Source organism: Ahaetulla prasina, chromosome 5, assembly GCF_028640845.1.
Source record: "Ahaetulla prasina isolate Xishuangbanna chromosome 5, ASM2864084v1, whole genome shotgun sequence".
In the NCBI taxonomy this organism is placed as follows: Eukaryota; Metazoa; Chordata; class Lepidosauria; order Squamata; family Colubridae; genus Ahaetulla; species Ahaetulla prasina.
In genome coordinates this window covers 108374933-108393472 of record NC_080543.1, presented here as the reverse complement: position 1 = coordinate 108393472, position 18540 = coordinate 108374933, and the positions used below count along the sequence as shown (strand labels likewise).

The following is an 18540-nucleotide window of genomic DNA, read 5'->3' as shown; positions in this document are numbered from 1 at the left end:
AATATTTTCACGGCCCTCTTCTTGATTCGTGCAGTATACAGGTCCTCAATGGAAGGCAAGTTGGTAGCAATTATTTTTTCTGCAGTTCTAATTATCCTCTGAAGTCTGTGTTTTTCTTGTTGGGTTGCAGAACCGAACCAGACAGTTATAGAGGTGCAAATGACAGACTCAATAATTCCTCTGTAGAATTGGATCAGAGCTCCTTGGGCAGTTTGAGCTTACTGAGTTGGCGCAGAAAGAACATTCTTTGTTGTCCTTTTTTAATGATGTTTTTGATGTTAGCTGTCCATTTGAGATCTTGCGATATGATAGAAGCACTATGAAGTAGAATATAAGTCGAAGTGCAATTGCTGTTGTTGCCTGAGCCTAAGGTCATGAGCTGAGGTAGAGTGACTGGCCCCAAATCACCCAGTTGGCTTTCATGCCTAAGGCAGCCTCCTAGTTCCTAGCTTGGTGCCTTAACCGCTAGACCAAATTATCTCTCTAAATGATTAATGAAAATATGTCCATCCAGAGGTTATTTCTGATGAAGGATTTTTTTTTCATATAAATTATGGTGGAAAGTTGAATCTCATACAAACTTTTCACATACCCACATATTTATCTGTCTTTATCAAAATTTCAAATCAAGTGACTGCATTTGTCTTCGTTAATATTAGCATTCCCATTAGCAAGTTAAGTAATCCTTTCCTTGATAGATTTTGTAACCTATTTCTCTTAGTTTTTATTTGAGAGCTAGGCCATTCTGACAACTAGATTTATCCACTATGCTTTGTCCTACCTTTTTTTTTTTTTCAATGATTGGAGGAGAAGGTATTTTTCAGAGTGACTGGGGGATAATGAATTCAGATTATAGGCTACAATAATTCAAGTACAGCATCTTATGCAGTGCTGATTAAGTCTGAACTTGATATATTTGAAGAGCCTGAATCTGAGAGTCTAATCTGCTCACAAAAGGTGTTGTTTACTAGGTTTTTAGGGACAAGGTAAAAACTTTACAGTGTCACACCCCAATATCATTTTCAAAGAGGAATATGGCCTCAGATTCTAGATTACAAAAATACTTGCTTTATGAATGTTTTCTGCTTTCTTCCAGTATAAGGTATATAGGTATAAAGAATCAAAGAATAATGAAAAATAAAGAAAAAGATTGAAATATGACTTCTGTCCTTCTTGCTATTGAGTAGTTAGGATACAGAATATAGAATAACAGAGTTGGAAGGACCTTGGAGCTCTTCCTGCTCAAGCAGGAAACTCTTTGCCATTTTAGGCAAGTAGGTCTCCAGTCTCTTCTTAAAAACCTCCAGTGATGGAGCACCTACAACTTCTGAAGGCAAGCTGTTCCACTGGTTAATTGTTCTCACTGTTAGGAAATTTCTCCTTAATTCTAGGTTGCTTCTCTCCTTAATTAGTTACCATCCATTGTTTCTTGTCCTGCTCTCTGGTGCTTTGGAAAATACCTTGCCCCCTTTTCTTTGTGGCAGCCCCTCAGATATTGGAACACCTCTAGTCCCTTTTTTTCACTAGAATAGACATACCCACTTCCTGCAACCATTCTTCATATTTTTTAGTCTCCAGTCCTCTAATCATCTTTGTTGCTCCTCTCTGCACTCTTGTTTGACCAATCTGACACATAGTCACTTCTTTTTGAAGGGTAGCAGCATTGTTGGTGGCGTTGAATAGTTTTACATACTCAGCAAAGAGAACGCAACTGCTTTTAATATGATCACAAAGGTCATTTAGAATAGAATAGAATTTTTTATTGGCCAAGTGTGGTTGGACACACAAGGAATTTGTCTTGGTGCATATGCTCTCAGTGTACATAAAAGAAAAGATACCTTCATCAAGGTACAACATTTACAACACAAATGATGGTCAATATATCAATATAAATCATAAGGATTACCAGCAACAAAGTTACAGTCATATAGTCATACAATCACTTTATGTAAAATATAAAGAGTGTTGGTCCTAAAACGCTGCCTTGGGGAACACCACTGTTGACAGGTACAGGATTTGATACAGCGCTTCCTATTTTGACCACTTGTTGCCTGTTTGACAGGAAAGCAGCTATCCACTTATGCAGAAGTCCAGAAATGCCATAAGTTTTTAGGTTTTTTTTATTGAAAAAGTTTTACAAGGTTTTAACAAATATCCCCCCTCCTTCCCCCCTCCCCCTACCTTCCCCCACCCCCCTGCCCCCTCCTCTCAGCCCCCTCCCCACCCCCGGAGACTTCCCAGAGCAAAATACAGGGTGTAGTAAACTTCTAACAATCATAAACTAAATTTATGCTAACTGTTCATAAACTCTCATCCCTCCATAGAATCTTAATTTCCATTATACTTTGTTCATTCAAAAGCTATTTGATATTTCTTAGTCTGATACTTATTTTGAATATAGTCAATCCATAAGTTTTTAGTTTTAGAAGTAGTTTGTCATGTACTACTGAATCAAAGGCTTTACAGAAGTCTATGTAAATTGTTTCTATTGCTTTGCCCTGATCAAGATGTGTAGCCATATGTTTTGCAGTGCAGTGGTGGGTTTCAAATTTTTACTACCGGTTCTCGAACTACTCAAAATTTCTGCTACGGTTCTCCAGAACTGGTCAGAATCTGCTGAAACCCACCTCTGCACCTGGATTTGAATAGTGGCATTTAGGAACGACCCAAGATGCCTTTCAGACAGCTGTGGACCTACCTGGGAGGGGGAATTTTGAAGATTGCAGCTTCTTGTGGGAGCGGCTGGAAAGTTAATGGTCTTTTTACATCTCTTCCTACCAGCAGAAAATTTTAGTAAGCATGCCTGGGACTTTTAACTTCACTTTTTGAACTTTTACTTTTGTTTTTGTTCTTTATCTCTAAATGTTAATTGGCTGGCTGAATGCTGATTTATTTCAATCCCCCTGGCTGGATGTTATCTGCTTTTTCTGCTTCCTCTTCGATTTATTTGGTTTACACCAGACTTTCTGGTGTCTCATATGGAAACACGGCACATCTTTGGATGGAAAATGTTTATATTTGGATTTTTATCTTTCTGAATATTGATATAAAAATCTGGGAAACATGTTTAGCATTTTGATAGATGTAGGATGGTGGCAATGGTAATAGATGTCTTAAGCCTTGTAGGTGCTTAAAGAACCCATTCATTCCTTAAGCCTTATAAATCTCAATGGTCCCAAATAGTTCCTAGCTCCTCTACTTCTGGAGTAGTACTGTCCATATAGCTTTCAAAGCAGAGGGGAGCTGTTAAGTTTGGGTATTGACGAGGCAGGAGACCAGGTTAGTGACAACAGCTCTTTAATATAGTGTGACCCAGCAAAACTCTGGAGAAAAACCTCTCCTTATATACACTTCAGCCTGAGGCTGCAGAAAATATTCAAAGTCAGCAGTTTGATTCTCTGGTAGTAAACAGACTGGGAAGAAAACATTGATCCAGATAAAATCCCAGAGCTAGTTAATGAATCAAGACAATAAAGTAAAATCATACTTTATCAAATCTGGCAATTTTCTCAAACAAGATGTTGTGAAGGAGAGAAGTACTTTACAATCTAAAATGTTCTTCTGATAAATGGTTTGATTGCCAGTGTTGCATATATGTATTGATTCAAAATATACTTTGGGAGCTCAGTGAGTATGTTTGGGTAGGCCAATCTTTTAACTCATCAACCCAATTCACAATTCAGCTCACAACCCAACCTGATATGCTACTGCAGGATGGATGGATGGATGGATGGATGGATGGATGGGGGAGGATGGATGGATGGATGGATGGATGGATGGAGGGAGGGAGGGAGGGAGGGAGGGAGGGAGGGAGGGAGGGAGGGAGGGAGGGAGGGAGGGAGGGAGGGAGGGAGGAAGGAAGGATTTTTTAAATTTTGCACAAAGTTTGCAAAAGCATGCTAATTTCCACATTCTATACTTGTCTGTTTTCTAACTTAATCCAACGGCAGACTATCAGTGGTACAGGTAGCCTTGGACTTATGATCACAAAGGTCATTTAGAATAGAATAGAATAGAATAGAATAGAATAGAATAGAATAGAATAGAATAGAATAGAATAGAATAGAATAGAATAGAATAGAATAGAATTTTTATTGGCCAAGTGTGGTTGGACACACAAGGAATTTGTCTTGGTGCATATGCTCTCAGTGTACATAAAAGAAAAGATTGAAATATAAATTCTTCCATTCCGGACAAGTCAGTTAGAACTGAAGAAGCTTCTTAGATAAGAAATGTTTTCAAAGAAAAGAAAGCAAGCAATAAAGTCCAGCTGCCTTTTGAAAAAGTATCTTTGGGACAACTATCACCTGGATGATTGAGAATCTCCATAGCCATAAGGATTCCAGAAATTTGGAGTTCTTTCTCATAATCCTTCTTTTCCCAGGACAACCTCCTCCTCCTCCTCCTCCTCCTCCTCTTCCCCCACTCCCATTATTCTAGGCTAGGATACTTTCTTCAAAATATAGTAAACTAGCTTTGATATGCCTTTCTTATACATCCATATTTAGTTTGAAATAAAACTATTTATTTATTTATTTATTTTATCTCAACAATATATGTAGGAATCATACAAAAGATTATATAGTATATAAACATATATGGGTAAATATAAGGTGGTATAAGCATATATATAGAAAGAAGAAAAGAAAAACAATAGGACAGGAACGGTAGGCACGCTTGTGCGCTTATGCACATATGGTCCTCTTAGGAATGGGGTGAGGTCAATAGTAGAAAGTTTTTGGTTAAAGCTTTTAGGATTATGGGAAGAGACCACAGAGTCAGGTAAAGTGTTCCAAGCACTGATGATTCTGTTACAGAAGTCATATTTTCTGCAATCTAGATTAAAGCGGTTGACATTAAGTTTAAATCTATTAGTTGCTCTAGTATTATTGCAATTAAAGCTGAAGTAGTCTTTAACTGGAAGGACATTACAATAGATGATTCTGTGAGTTAAGCTTAGGTCTTGTCGAAGGCGACGGAGTTCCAAGTTTTCTAAGCCTAGGGTTTCAAGTCTGGTGGGATAGGTATTCTATTGTTTTCAGAGGAATGGAGAACTCTTCTTGTAAAATATTTCTGGACACGTTCAATTGTATTGATGTTAGAGATGTGGTGAGAGTTCCAAACAGGCAAGCTGTATTCTAGAATTGGTCTAATAATACAACTGATCCTCATTTTGACTTTGAATTCCATACATCAGAACTAATAATGAATGTCACAGGTAAACAGGCTGAAATTCATCTATGAAGTTTAGATTTTTGTGAAGCACTTTTGTGTTTATTACTGACTTTATTTTCCCAATCATTTATGGAATGATTTTCCAGGAAGTAGAAATGTCAGTCACTCCCCAGAAGTCAGACTCATAAGTGCACAAACAAGAAGAAAATTACTCGCAATATATTGAAAGCGGTAGAGTTCTTCTGTGAAAGGATATGAAATAAGGACCTAAACTTTGCTGTTTTTCAAATAATCCATAACATTTCTCACAACAAACAATCATAAAAGAAAACTATCTTAATAAGAAACAAAGAAAGAAGAATGGAAAGAACAATGGGGTGGGGGAGAAATTTATTTGTTTCCCCCATTCAATAGAGAAGTTTTCCTAATTTAAAGTCCTCCTGGTTCATCTGCAAGGCCTCTGTAGCTGCAGAATACTGCTTTCTATGTTGAAAAGATATTCAGAAAGATTTACTCCATTTTGTTGGTCCTCATTAAAGAAGAAAAAACAAGTTCCATTTGAACTTCATTTTGCTCCTTTGTGGCTAATCAGAAACCTTAACTAATTGTTTTGAAAAAGATTTTCTGAGAGCTTTTTCAACTTGAAGAGAATGGGTTGAGAAAAGATGAGTTTGTAGATACACTTTTTTCAGGCAATAAAATTTACGCCTTACATTTTACTCCTTTTTTCTCCTTGGCGGTGAGGACTTCAATTTAAAATTACTAAGGTGTTGCTTTTTTGCAGTCATTAAATGCTACTTTATATAGCACAATGCTTATATAAGCAGACAACCATATTCTGATTCAAGATCACAATCCTTTTAATAAAATATCCCACTTAGAATTTTGTCTCCTCCACAAGATGGCTGCTGAGGGGTTGAGAGCTTTTTTCCTTCTCTTACCCACAATCTGCTGTTTGCTGCCAAAGCTGGTTCTTTGGCAGCCCTGTACCAGTGGTGGGTTTCAAAAATTTTTACTACCGGTTCTGTGGGTGTGGCTTGGTGGGTGTGGCTTGGTGGGCATGGCAGGGGGAGGATACTGTAAAATTTCCATTCCCACCCCATTCCAGGGGAAGGTTACTGCAAAATCCCCATTTCCAGCTGGGATTTGGGAGGCAGAGAATAGATGGGGCAGGGCCAGGCAGAATTTTTACTACCGGTTCTCCGAACTACTCAAAATTTCTGCTACCGGTTCTCCAGAACTGGTCAGAATCTGCTGAAACCCACCTCTGCCCTGCACCCTGGATTTGAATAGTGGCACTTAGGAACGACCCAAGACGCCTTTCAGACAGCTGTGGACCTACCTGGGAGGGGGAATTTTGAAGATTGCAGCTTCTTGTGGGAGCGGCTGGAAAGTTAATGGTCTTTTTACATCTCTTCCTACCAGCAGAAAATTTTAGTAAGCATGCCTGGGACTTTTAACTTCACTTTTTGAACTTTTACTTTTGTTTTTGTTCTTTATCTCTAAATGTTAATTGGCTGGCTGAATGCTGATTTATTTCAATCCCCCTGGCTGGATGTTATCTGCTTTTTCTGCTTCCTCTTCGATTTATTTGGTTTACACCAGACTTTCTGGTGTCTCATATGGAAACACGGCACATCTTTGGATGGAAAATGTTTATATTTGGATTTTTATCTTTCTGAATATTGAATCTGTGTTTTAGCAACTTGGGGGAAAAAAGATTTTGGATCAAAATAGTCTCTTTTGCTTGTTTCCTGTTCTGCTTATCTACTTCACTGAGCAACAACATATTGGATTATAGAGAGAAGAAGGCTGACACTCAGGAGAGAAAAAAGAGATTGCTCAGCAACATGCAATCTCTAGTAGAATTCTTTTCTAAAAGGTTTGAAGAATTTATAAAGACTATGGAAAATATTTTGAAGAAACTGGCTGTAAATAGTTTAGATCCACAAAACGTTTTTTTTAAAGCAGCAGACTTGTTGGCAAGAAATATAGATTCAGAAACAATACAGAGAACTGTAGGCTGCAGAAAATATTCAAAGTCAGCAGTTTGATTCTCTGGTAGTAAACAGACTGGGAAGAAACATTGATCCAGATATATCAGACAGAGTTCACTTCATACCTCTTCCTGAAGTTTAATCCTCTGCTTTTATATAACAGTAGAGAACCCTCTGAGTGGATAAATGAGTTTTTAAAGGGGTCTGAAGGAGAGTGGGGAATGAACTTAGTATATTTAATTGTGGAACAATCTTATTTGTTTTTTTCTGGGAAGATAGTTAGGTTTTGGAGATTGGTCTTATTAAAAGTAATTAATCAACTGGTTAATAGACAGCATTAAGAAACAAATGTGGATATGTGGGGACCAATTAACATTAATTTTTGGGGTGATCTGGGATTGTCAAATTTTCTACGAGTTGATTACAATAACAGTTTGTTAACATAGGACTTTGGAATTTCAGTTTTGTCTTTTACTATTACTAATAACTTTGAATCATTTTTATACTTTTATATTATGTCTTTATTATTGTTGTTTTTCCTGTTAACTATTTAGATATTAATATAGTATACAGAAAACAGGATAACAATTTGTAAACAGGTTTAGTAGTTCAGAACTTTTTTGGCTTGGTTTGTAAGGGGTGGAAAACTAACATTGTTGTATTATATTAATCAGTATTCAAATAGGGAGGATTCTATGTGTGCATGTGTTAGTCTTTTTTTCCTAAGACACTTTTTCTTTTTAATGTCCTGTTTGTTGTTGTTTTTTTAAAATATTTCGGCGGTTTGTATCTTAATCTTCTTCGAACAAAATTAAATATTATATGAATTTTGTCTCCATTAATCTTTATACCATGGATGTAATAAATGTGGCCCATCAGCATCTTAAAGAAAACATTTCTGAATATTGATATAAAAATCTGGGAAACATGTTTAGCATTTTGATAGATGTAGGATGGTGGCAATGGTAATAGATGTCTTAAGCCTTGTAGGTGCTTAAAGAACCCATTCATTCCTTAAGCCTTATAAATCTCAATGGTCCCAAATAGTTCCTAGCTCCTCTACTTCTGGAGTAGTACTGTCCATATAGCTTTCAAAGCAGAGGGGAGCCTTGAAGTTGTGTTCCCCGGGCTTATGTTTTCATAGAAGCACTTTCTTTGTTGTAGCTTCACTCTCTGTCTATTAGAGTAAAGATAATTCAATGATAAACAAGAGCCAGCGGAGAAATATATTGGATGCAATACAACATTTATTAAAGCAGAAAAACAAATGAAAATAGTAAGCAAAACCAGCAGATAAAAATCCCAGAGCTAGTTAATGAATCAAGACAATAAAGTAAAAATCATACTTTATCAAATCTGGCAATTTTCTCAAACAAGATGTTGTGAAGGAGAGAAGTACTTTACAATCTAAAATGTTCTTCTGATAAATGGTTTGATTGCCAGTGTTGCATATATGTATTGATTCAAATATACTTTTGGGAGCTCAGTGAGTATGTTTGGGTAGGCCAATCTTTTAACTCATCAACCCAATTCACAATTCAGCTCACAACCCAACCTGATATGCTACTGCAGGATGGATGGATAGAGGGATGGATGGATGGAGGGAGGGAGGGAGGGAGGGAGGAAGGAAGGATTTTTTAAATTTTGCACAAAGTTTGCAAAAGCATGCTAATTTCCACATTCTATACTTGTCTGTTTTCTAACTTAATCCAACGGCAGACTATCAGTGGTACAGGTAGCCTTGGACTTATGATCACAATTGAGCCTAAAATTTCCATTACTAAGTGAGACAATTGTTAAGTGAGTTTTGCCCCATTTTACAACCTTTCTTGCCACAGTTGTTAAGGGAATCATTGCAGTTGTTAAGTAACACAGTTGTTAAGTGAATCTGGCTTCCCCACTGATTTCGCTTGAAAGAAGGTCGGAAAAGGTGGTCACACGAAGCTGCAAATGTCCAAGTTTTGATTATGTAACCACGGGGATGCTAAAATAGTTGTGTGAAAATTGGTCATAAGTCACTTTTTTCAGTGTTGTTGTAACTGAGCGGTCCCTAAATGAACAGTTGTAAGTCAAGGATGACCTATATTACGCTTATTTTTTTTCAGTGGTATAAAAGTTGCAAATATTTCTTTACTGGTATGTCTAAAAATAGATATATCAGTCAAGAAATCTCAGAAGAGAAGGCATCTGTACTTGATACTCTGAAAGAACCAGCTTGCTGAATTTATTTCCGCCTACCTTTCTTAAGCAAACATGGTCATTCTTTTCATGAACATTCAGCCACGTCCCTTTGTTATGTTAATGCATAACTTTCTCTTTGTGTATTTGCCTCTCATTTTGTCTTGATCACCAGGGTGGTGCTGCCTTTCATACTGCCAATACTAATAGCCTCTTTATTAGTCAGTTCCAGATTCTTTGAGTGTGCTCTATTTACTGGATCCATTTTTGGTATGCACTTCCCTCTCCTTTTTTTTAAAAAAAATAACAGCATTTAAAAAGTAGGGGAGAATTAGAAGAAAATCTAATTAAAGGCCCATTTCATGCAAGAAACAGAAACTAAGCAAATAAGGGGCAATTAAAGAGCATTACCATGCAAACAGAAAGCAATTAGAAATAGAAGATAGAAGAAGAAAACTTTTAATGAAAGTTACAGTAGCCATGGGAACTTAAGCGTGGCTTTCCAGTCCATAACGAATATGCCTTATGCCATTTAAGTGAAATTCAATAAAGAAACAGAGAGACAGAGGGGGGCGAGAGGGAGAGGCAGAAAGAGAGAAAGAGCAAGGGAGAGGGAGTGTGGGGGAGGGATAGAGATATACTATAAAAATACTATTTAAAAAAAGCATCAACTTCAGACAAAAATTAAAATGTAACAAGGTAGCATGGATGCAATCTTCATTTTTCTAGTGCCTAAGAAGATCAGACTATAATCATGGAAAAAATCAGCAGAAGCAGAAAGAGCTTAGTTTTCATAAATTCCTGAAATCTCAGCCTTGATCATTGTGCTTCACCATCTGTCCAATCTGTGCCCAAGTGGTCTTTCCTGCATTAACTCACCACCCATCCAGAAAGTTCTGATACGGGCAACTCTGATGGGGGAACTACGATGTCGATTTTTGAATGCAATATGCTCCCTTTCTTTCCACTCCCTCATGGTGCTTTGCTTTCTGCAGGAAATGACAAAAAAGGCATCTGCTACAGTAGCATCCAAATTGATGAATTAGGGATGCAGCTTCATTGAGATTTTATTGATTTTTCACATTTCTAAAGCACCCATCTCCCTTTAAGACATGGTTTAACTCGGTCTGGGCAAGCTGAAGTTATTTATTTATCTATATATATATAAGCAAAAACCACTCATGCCATAATCACGAAATCTCCAGAACCGTAAAGTCTACAAACTTGAAATTTGCCATGTATCTTCCTCTTGGCTTTTAGGTGCTCACTAGAAAAGTATTTTTTTGAAATGACCATCAGAGCATTAGTATTTCCTATATTATTATTAACATGCTCTGATGCTAAGGAATTCTACTCCCCCACCCCACTTCAAAAAAATATGTTCCAAATGCAAAACTCAAGCAGAGGACAGGAGTTTCACTTTCAGTTTTACTTTCACAGCAGCAAGCAGCTTTACTACAGAACAGTTGAGCTAAGCCATGCCCAGCCTCCTTCCTGTCTCCTTCTTGCTCACACAACAAATACTGTTTGAGTTTCCAAACATCCCTCAACTCTCTCACACACTGACAGGATGCTAGCCAGATGAATACGGATGGATGCTGTGGGCTGGGATGTTCTACTCCCCCTCCCTCTGTTCCAACTGCCAGTTGCATTATATTAACACACTCTGATGCTACTCCATAGCATCAGAGTTTCAGGCTGCAAGTGTCAATTTATCAAGCCTGAGCACATAGTATCGTAGCGAAGCACAGGTGTCCACGGGTGTCCAGCTAGTTCTTACATAATGACTAAAATTCTGGCCCAAATTGATGGTGCCAGGTTGTAAATCTGCCTTTAAAGAGGCCACAATCCTAGAATTATACATTGCCACATTATTATTTATTTATTTATTTATTTATTTAATTAATTAAACTTTTATACCGCCCTTCTCCCAAAGGACTCAGGGCGGTGTACAGCCTGCATTAAAACAATTTATATACATCCTAAAATAACAATTAAAAAACTTATTCCATAAAGGCTGAAATTAAAACCGTCCAAATTGATCATATAAAATATCCAATAAAATACAATTAAAATTTAAAATTTAAGAATTTAAAAATTTAGCAATTAAAAAAATTAGGCCAGTCCCGCTTGAATGAATAAATAAGTTTTCAGTTCCCGGCGAAAGGTCCGAAGGTCAGGTAATTGGCGTAAACTGGGGGGAAGTTCGTTCCAGAAAGTAATATTATAATGGACATTTCCTTATTGAGCTTTGTTTCTCCCCGTTTGAGGGTAGCATCCATATGTGGGGGAAAGCCTAATTCTTTTGCCTTCCCCTTCTTGGCTTGCTTGCAGCAAATCTCGAATTACACATCCTCAAGAGTGGAAGTAGGCAGGAGGAGGACATGCAAGATCTCCCAAACTTTGTGTATCTCAGACTGACTCGATACAGTGCTATTTGTGGAATTCTGTGGCCAGCTGTCTGTGCCCATACATGATTTCTGCAGGAAACACTATTGCATGCAGTATTGACTATGTTTGTATGATATGCTTAATTTGGGTCAGGAGACACTTACTGTAATCTGGTGAAACTGGGCAAGAGCAACATGCAATCGCTCTAAAAGAGGCTACAATCATCCTAATCTAAAGCTTGGGAGAAGACCCAGGTCAGGAAGAGATCCAAAATGCTACCAGGGTGGGAGCCACCTCGATTTCAGGGGCAATCCTAATCCAATTACCAAGGATTTTAATTTTTTGCTCCATGAAATAAAAAGTAAGAAGGAGCAGAGAATACCAGGTTTTCAAATGCCTTTGCAGTGAAGGAGTCTGTCACCTTTAGGGAGTCCGTCAATGATAATTCCTCCCTATTTTACTAGGGGGAACTGTGATTTTGTGCTTCTGGTATACTTCTGGCATTTCTGCAAACAGAGAAGCTGCTCACTGTTAAAAGCTCCACGTCACTTCTGTTTTATGAACTGCACTGCATCCTCATTCTTCATTCCACATTCAATATGTGCAAGGGCAACCAGCACAGGTGCTCTTCCAAGACCAGCAACACAGTGTGCAGCAATGCAACAGCCAGGCTCTTCATGAAATTTAACTTTCAGAAGATTTAGCCAATCATCAACGATCTGAAGAGATGGTGGTGCCCCATCATCAAAAAGCCAGTCCAAAACCTGAACGCCTTCTTTTTCTAATGGAGCAATGTCATAAGTGGCTTCACATACACTTACTATTGTAGTTACCCCATACTTCTTAAATTCCTCTATGAACTTGTTTAAACTTGCATTGATTGGATTATGGGTGATTATGGGTTGGATTATGAGTGATAAGGAATCTTATGTCCTTGTAGGTGATTTCCATAGGAGCTAGGCAGTTCATTTGGGCCATAGATTGTTTGGGATGAGTTTGACCCTGTGGCTCTCGAGGACGTGGACAGGTTGTTGGGGAAGTTGCACACCACTACATGTTTACTGGACCCGTGCCCCTCCTGGTTGGTGCTGGTCACACAGGAGGTGACACGAGGCTGGCTCCGGGGGATTATTAATGCCTCCTTGTTGTAAGGAGTTTTCCCTGCCGCCTTGAAAGAGGCGGTGGTGAGACCCCTCCTCAAGAAGCCTTCCCTGGACCCAGCTATTTTGGGAAATTATCGTCCAGTCTCCAACCTTTGCTTTGTTGCAAAGGTTGTAGAGAGTGTGGTGGCACGTCAGCTACCCCAATACCTGGATGAAGCTGTCTATCTAGACCCGTTCCAGTCCGGCTTCTGCCCCGGATATAGTACGGAGACAGCTTTGGTCGCGTTGGTGGATGATCTCTGGAGGGCCAGAGACAGTGGTTGTTCCTTTGACCTGGTCCTATTAGACCTCTCAGCGACTTTTGATACCATTGACCATGGTATCTTGCTGCACTGGTTTGGGAGTTTGGGAGTGGGAGGCACCGTTTATCGGTGGTTCTCCTCCTATCTCTCTGACCGGTCGCAGACGGTGTTGACAGGAGGGCAGAGATCGACCGCGAGGTGCCTTACTTGTGGGGTGCCGCAGGGGTCGATTCTCTCGCCTCTCCTGTTCAACATCTATATGAAGCCGTTGGGCGAGATCATCAGTGGCTTTGGGGTAAGGTACCAACTGTACGCTGACGATACGCAGCTGTACTTTTCTACCCCGGGCCACCCCAACGAAGCTGTCAAAGTACTATCCCGGTGCCTGGAAGCCATACGGGTCTGGATGGGAGAAACAGGCTCAAGCTCAATCCCTCCAAGATGGAGTGGCTGTGGATGCCGGCACCCCGTACAGTCAGCTGCAGCCACAGCTGACTGTTGGGGGCGAGTCACTGGCCCCAATGGAAAGGGTGCGCAATTTGGGTGTTCTCCTGGATGGATGGCTGTCGTTTGAAGATCACTTGACGGCCGTCTCCAGGAGAGCTTTTTACCAGGTCAGCCTGGTCCGCCAGTTGCGCCCCTTCCTTGACCGGGATTGCCTTATGCACAGTCACTCATGCTCTTGTTACCTCTCGCTTGGATTATTGCAATGCTCTCTACATGGGGCTCCCCTTGAAGTGCACCCGGCTCCAGTTAGTTCAGAATGCAGCTGCGCAGGTGATACAGGGAGCCGCACGCGGCTCCCATGTAACTCTGTTCCTGCGCAAGCTGCACTGGCTGCCTGTGGTCTTTCGGGTGCACTTTAAGGTTTTGGTTACTACCTTTAAAGCGCTCCATGGCTTAGGGCCAGGGTACTTACGGGACCGCCTATTGTTACCCCACGCCTCCCACCGACCCGTACGCTCACACAGAGAGGGACTTCTCAGGGTGCCGTCCGCCAAGCAATGTCAGCTGGCGGCCCCCAGGGGAAGGTCCTTCTCTGTGGGGGCTCCTACCCTCTGGAACAAACTTCCCTCTAGTTTGCGTCAATTGCCTTGACAAAAAAGTCAAAAAGAAAGGCAGTGCACCAAGGTTACTCCATCCAGGTCAGAACTCCTTTGTAAAATGTGCTGCCAATTTCAATCCAATACTTCTGCTTATTGTGGTAACCATTCTTTAAGGGGGCTTCTTGGTGGAACAGTAATAAATTTCTTCAATTCTTCTCCCACAGTAGTTGACCAAGTCACTGTAATCTGATCACTGCCTTTAGGTCTGCTGATGCCATGGTGCAGATTTTCGAGTCTTTTTGAGCTTCGGTTGTGTGAGTGTGTTCTTACCAAATTTCATAGTGAGCACAGGGAGGCTAAGTGGAGTTGTGTGTATGATAGAGAGGAAAAATGTGTTTGAAAAACATAATGCTCTTCGTGCTGGCAACACTACGTTCCATTTTGTCAGGCTGTGCAAAGTGTTTGTCTGCAGACTGAACCATTTGGAGAACAGAAATGAATTTAGAACCGGCAATATAGGAAGACAGGCAGGGTTGGGAGTAGGGGAAATTTGTTGCTAAGACAGAACAGGTGTTGATTTTCCCAATGGAAAATAAATAGTGCCAGTTGGGAAGAAGAAAGGAAAGAGAGAAACAGCTCAAAATTGAAGTGGGGCAAACAGCCAGCAGGTGGGAGCAAGCTTTACACATGGAGAAGGTGTAAATTGTTGTGTGATGGAACAAAGAGCAATCAGCACATGGATTGCATGTTTTTTGAAATATTAGAGGTTACGCTTTATTACAAAGTGAAATTAAGTCTATTTTTCTAGTGTTAATGGTGGAGGAACACAAAGAACTCAAATTAGAACAGAATAAGGGATGAAACAGATTGTTTTCTCTTCTTAAAACACTGTGTTTCAGCCTTCCGGCCAAAATATATGGAATGGAGATACGGTTGGTATCACTGAGATAAACAGTTCTTTCATCGGTTTTCTTATTTCACATCACAGTATTTTGTATCATAATGCCTTCTTCCAGATTGCTTTCTTTATACTAACCACTCTGGTCTACAAATGTTAGGTTACCTACAACAGGGATCCCCAACCCCTGGTCCATGGACCAGCACTGGTCTGAGGCATCCCAGCAACCAGTCCGTGCAAACAAGTGAAGCCCCATCCACGGGATTCAGGCAGCATCCAAAACCATCCACCCACCCCAGTCCATTGAAAAACCTTTCTCCATGGAACTGGTCCCTGGTGCCCCCAAAATAGAATAGAATAGAATAGAATTTTATTGGCCAAGTGTGATTGGACACACAAGGAATTTGTCTTGGTGCATATGCTCTCAGTGTACATAAAAGAAAAGATACGTTCATCAAGGTACAACATTTACAACACAATTGATGATCAATATATCAATATAAATCATAAGGATTGCCAGCAACAAGTTATAGTCATACAGTCATAAGTGGAAAGAGATTGGTGATGGGAACTATGAAACGATTAATAGTAGTGCAGATTCAGTAAATAGTCTGACAGTGTTGAGGGAATTATTTGTTTAGCAGAGTGATGGCCTTCGGGAAAAAACTGTTCTTGTGTCTAGTTGTTCTGGTGTGCAGTGCTCTATAGCGTCGTTTTGAGGGTAGGAGTTGAAACAGTTTATGTCCAGGATGCGAGGGATCTGCAAATATTTTCACGGCTCTCTTCTTGATTCGTGCAGTATACAGGTCCTCAATGGAAGGCAGGTTGGTAGCAATTATTTTTTCTGCAGTTCTAATTATCCTCTGAAGTCTGTGTTTTTCTTGTTGGGTTGCAGAACCGAACCAGACAGTTATAGAGGTGCAAATGACAGACTCAATAATAAAAATTGGGGGCTGCTGAACTAGAATTCTCCAACATTACAAAATTATTATTTTGGCTGCTAAAATTAAATAGATAATAAATTCTTTGTTTTTAAGCTTGAAGTTTAGCCCTGTGAATAATGCAGTAAGCCTAACAGGGGAGCATTCAATTCTTTGTTTTTAATGATGTTACTTACTTTCCCAAAAATGTTATGGCCAAAGAGTATGTCTTTATCACGTGAACACTACAAATGAAAATAGTGCCTTCTTGACAACCCCTCCAGCATTTGGAAGAATAATGTTAATAAATATACCGTATATACTCGAGTATAAGCCGAGTTTTTCAGCACGTTTTTTGTGCTGAAAAGCGCCCCCTCGGCTTATACTCGAGTCTACGTCTTGATGTACTTCGGGAACCCCGCACAGGAGACGCCAAAGAGGCGGCGAGATCGTCCGGCGGGATTTGCCCAAGGCTGAGCAGTTCGCCGCGCGGACCTGAGCCAAGCCGGTCCCAGTCCAGCCGAACGGTGAAAGCGACATGCCGAGCGCCGCCCCGCTTCCACCGTCCGGCTGGACTGGGACCGGCTTGGCTCGGGTCCGCAGTAACTCCCGCCAGGCTGTGCCGCGAAGAAACCATTTAAAAGCCCCGCCAGGGCTTTCTTCTCCTCCGTGCTTCAGAAGTTGGGCTTTTAAATGGTTTCTTCGCGGCACAGCCTGGCGGAGTTACTGCGGACCCGAGCCAAGCCGGTCCCAGTCCAGCCGAACGGTGAAAGCGACATGCCGAGCGCCGCCCGCTTTCACCGCTCGCTGGACTGGGACCGCTTGGCTCGGGTCCGCAGTAACTCCCGCCAGGCTGTGCCGCGAAGAAACCATTTAAAAGCCCCGCCAGGGCTTTCTTCTTCTCCTCCGTGCTTCAGAAGTTGGGCTTTTAAATGGTTTCTTCGCTGCACAGCCTGGCGGGGAGTTACTGCGACTGAAGCCGGTCGCAGTCCAGCCGAACGGTGAAAGCGACATGCCGAGCGCCGCCCGCTTTCACCGCTCGCTGGACTGGGACCGCTTGGCTCGGGTCCCGCGCGGGCGGGGAGCCGACTTTGGCCCTTTAGCAAGGAGGAAGGTGGGAGGAAGCGGAGCTGCCGGCTGTGGCGCCCGCTGAGCCGCCGCCGCCGCCGCCTGGAAGAGGGAGGAGGTGACCTTCACGCTGGAGAGGGTGGGGATGGGGGTTGAGGGGCGTGCAAGAGGAGCGAGCGTGGAGGAAGAGGAGGAGGCGACGGCCCCGCCGACAGCGCGGCTTCTAAGATCAGCCCACGCCCAAGAGGGAAAGGGAGCGAGTGGGTGGGTGGCTGGGACGAGACCCCACCACAAACACACACACAGCCGGTCGGACGGCGCGTTCCTTTCTCTGCTCTCTCGCCTGCGCCAAGGCGCTGGAAGGGGCGGAGAGCGAAACAGCAGCAGGAGCAGCCGCGCCGCCGCTTCCTCCTCCTCCTCCTCCTCCTTTCGTGGCGGGCTGCTTCCAAGTCTGGAAATCTGTTTTGGGAAGTGGTGGTGCAGCGGCAGTTCAGCCCTGTCGGCCGGGGAAGGAGGCGGTGGATCGGATTCTCGCGCCACACCAAGTCGGCTGGAAAGCTTGCTGCTTCTTCTTTTTGCTTCTCTCCCCACCCCTCTTTTCGGCTCTCTTGCAACGTTGCTGCAGCTCCTCGGCTCCTTTTCCCGGCGCCCAGAAGGCTCGAGCCTCTGCTGCCGATTGAATACTAAAATAAAATAAAAGCGGAGAAGAACGGGCGCCATGGTGTCCGCGTCCCTGTCGCCGCCCGGCAGGACGCGTTAAAAAAGGCGGGGAGTTGAAAAGAGGCTGCCTCTTCGGGTTACCTCAACATCCATTCCAGAGCCGCTAAAGAGCGGCTGCTTGGCCCGCCCTGGTTGGGGAACGGCACAAAAAGGGTCCCTGGTGACCCAGAATTCATCCTAGCCCCATTGACTGGCCCTTTGACTCGATAGGATTTAGCTGACGGGATTGTTAAACAGCCGACCTTTCTTCTGGGGAGAGAAGTCACTCTAATAAATATTGGGAGGTGTTTTCAAGGAAACATAGGGGTCCACCTTCTGCCCACAAGAAATGTAGGGAAATGCCACCATTCCCAGCCTTCTGAGCACATCAGCTTATCCTGGCAGAGGATGAGGAAAGTCGCATTTCAAAGCCTTTGGAAATCACCAGCTTGGAAAAAGCTAAATTATGTAGGGCTATTCAGCTACAACTTCGTGTTTAGGTTTTGTCTTTTGAAGCGAGATAATGATAGCTAGCTAGCTAGCTAATTAGATAGATAGATAGATAGATAGATAGATAGATAGATAGATAGATAGATAGATAGATAGATAGATAGATAGATAGATTAGAAAGAAAACAGAACAAAAAAACAGAATAATAGAGTTGGAAGGACCTTGGAGGTCTTCTAGTCTAACCCTGCTTACGCAGGAAACCTTATACCACTTCAAATGCTTATCCAATATCTTCTTAAAAACTTCCAGTGTT

The 18540-nt window shown here is 41.6% G+C and overlaps 2 protein-coding genes and 1 pseudogene across 3 annotated transcripts in view; 1 reads left to right on the top strand and 2 right to left on the bottom strand.

Moving 5' to 3' along the window:
* Positions 1 to 18540, top strand: part of NALCN (sodium leak channel, non-selective) — a 463243-nt gene that overhangs the window by 136279 nt on the left and 308424 nt on the right. The window lies entirely within an intron of this gene.
* Positions 1 to 18540, bottom strand: part of ITGBL1 (integrin subunit beta like 1) — a 218778-nt gene that overhangs the window by 161278 nt on the left and 38960 nt on the right. The window lies entirely within an intron of this gene.
* On the bottom strand, positions 12276 to 12719 carry LOC131199231 (protein tyrosine phosphatase type IVA 1-like; annotated as a pseudogene).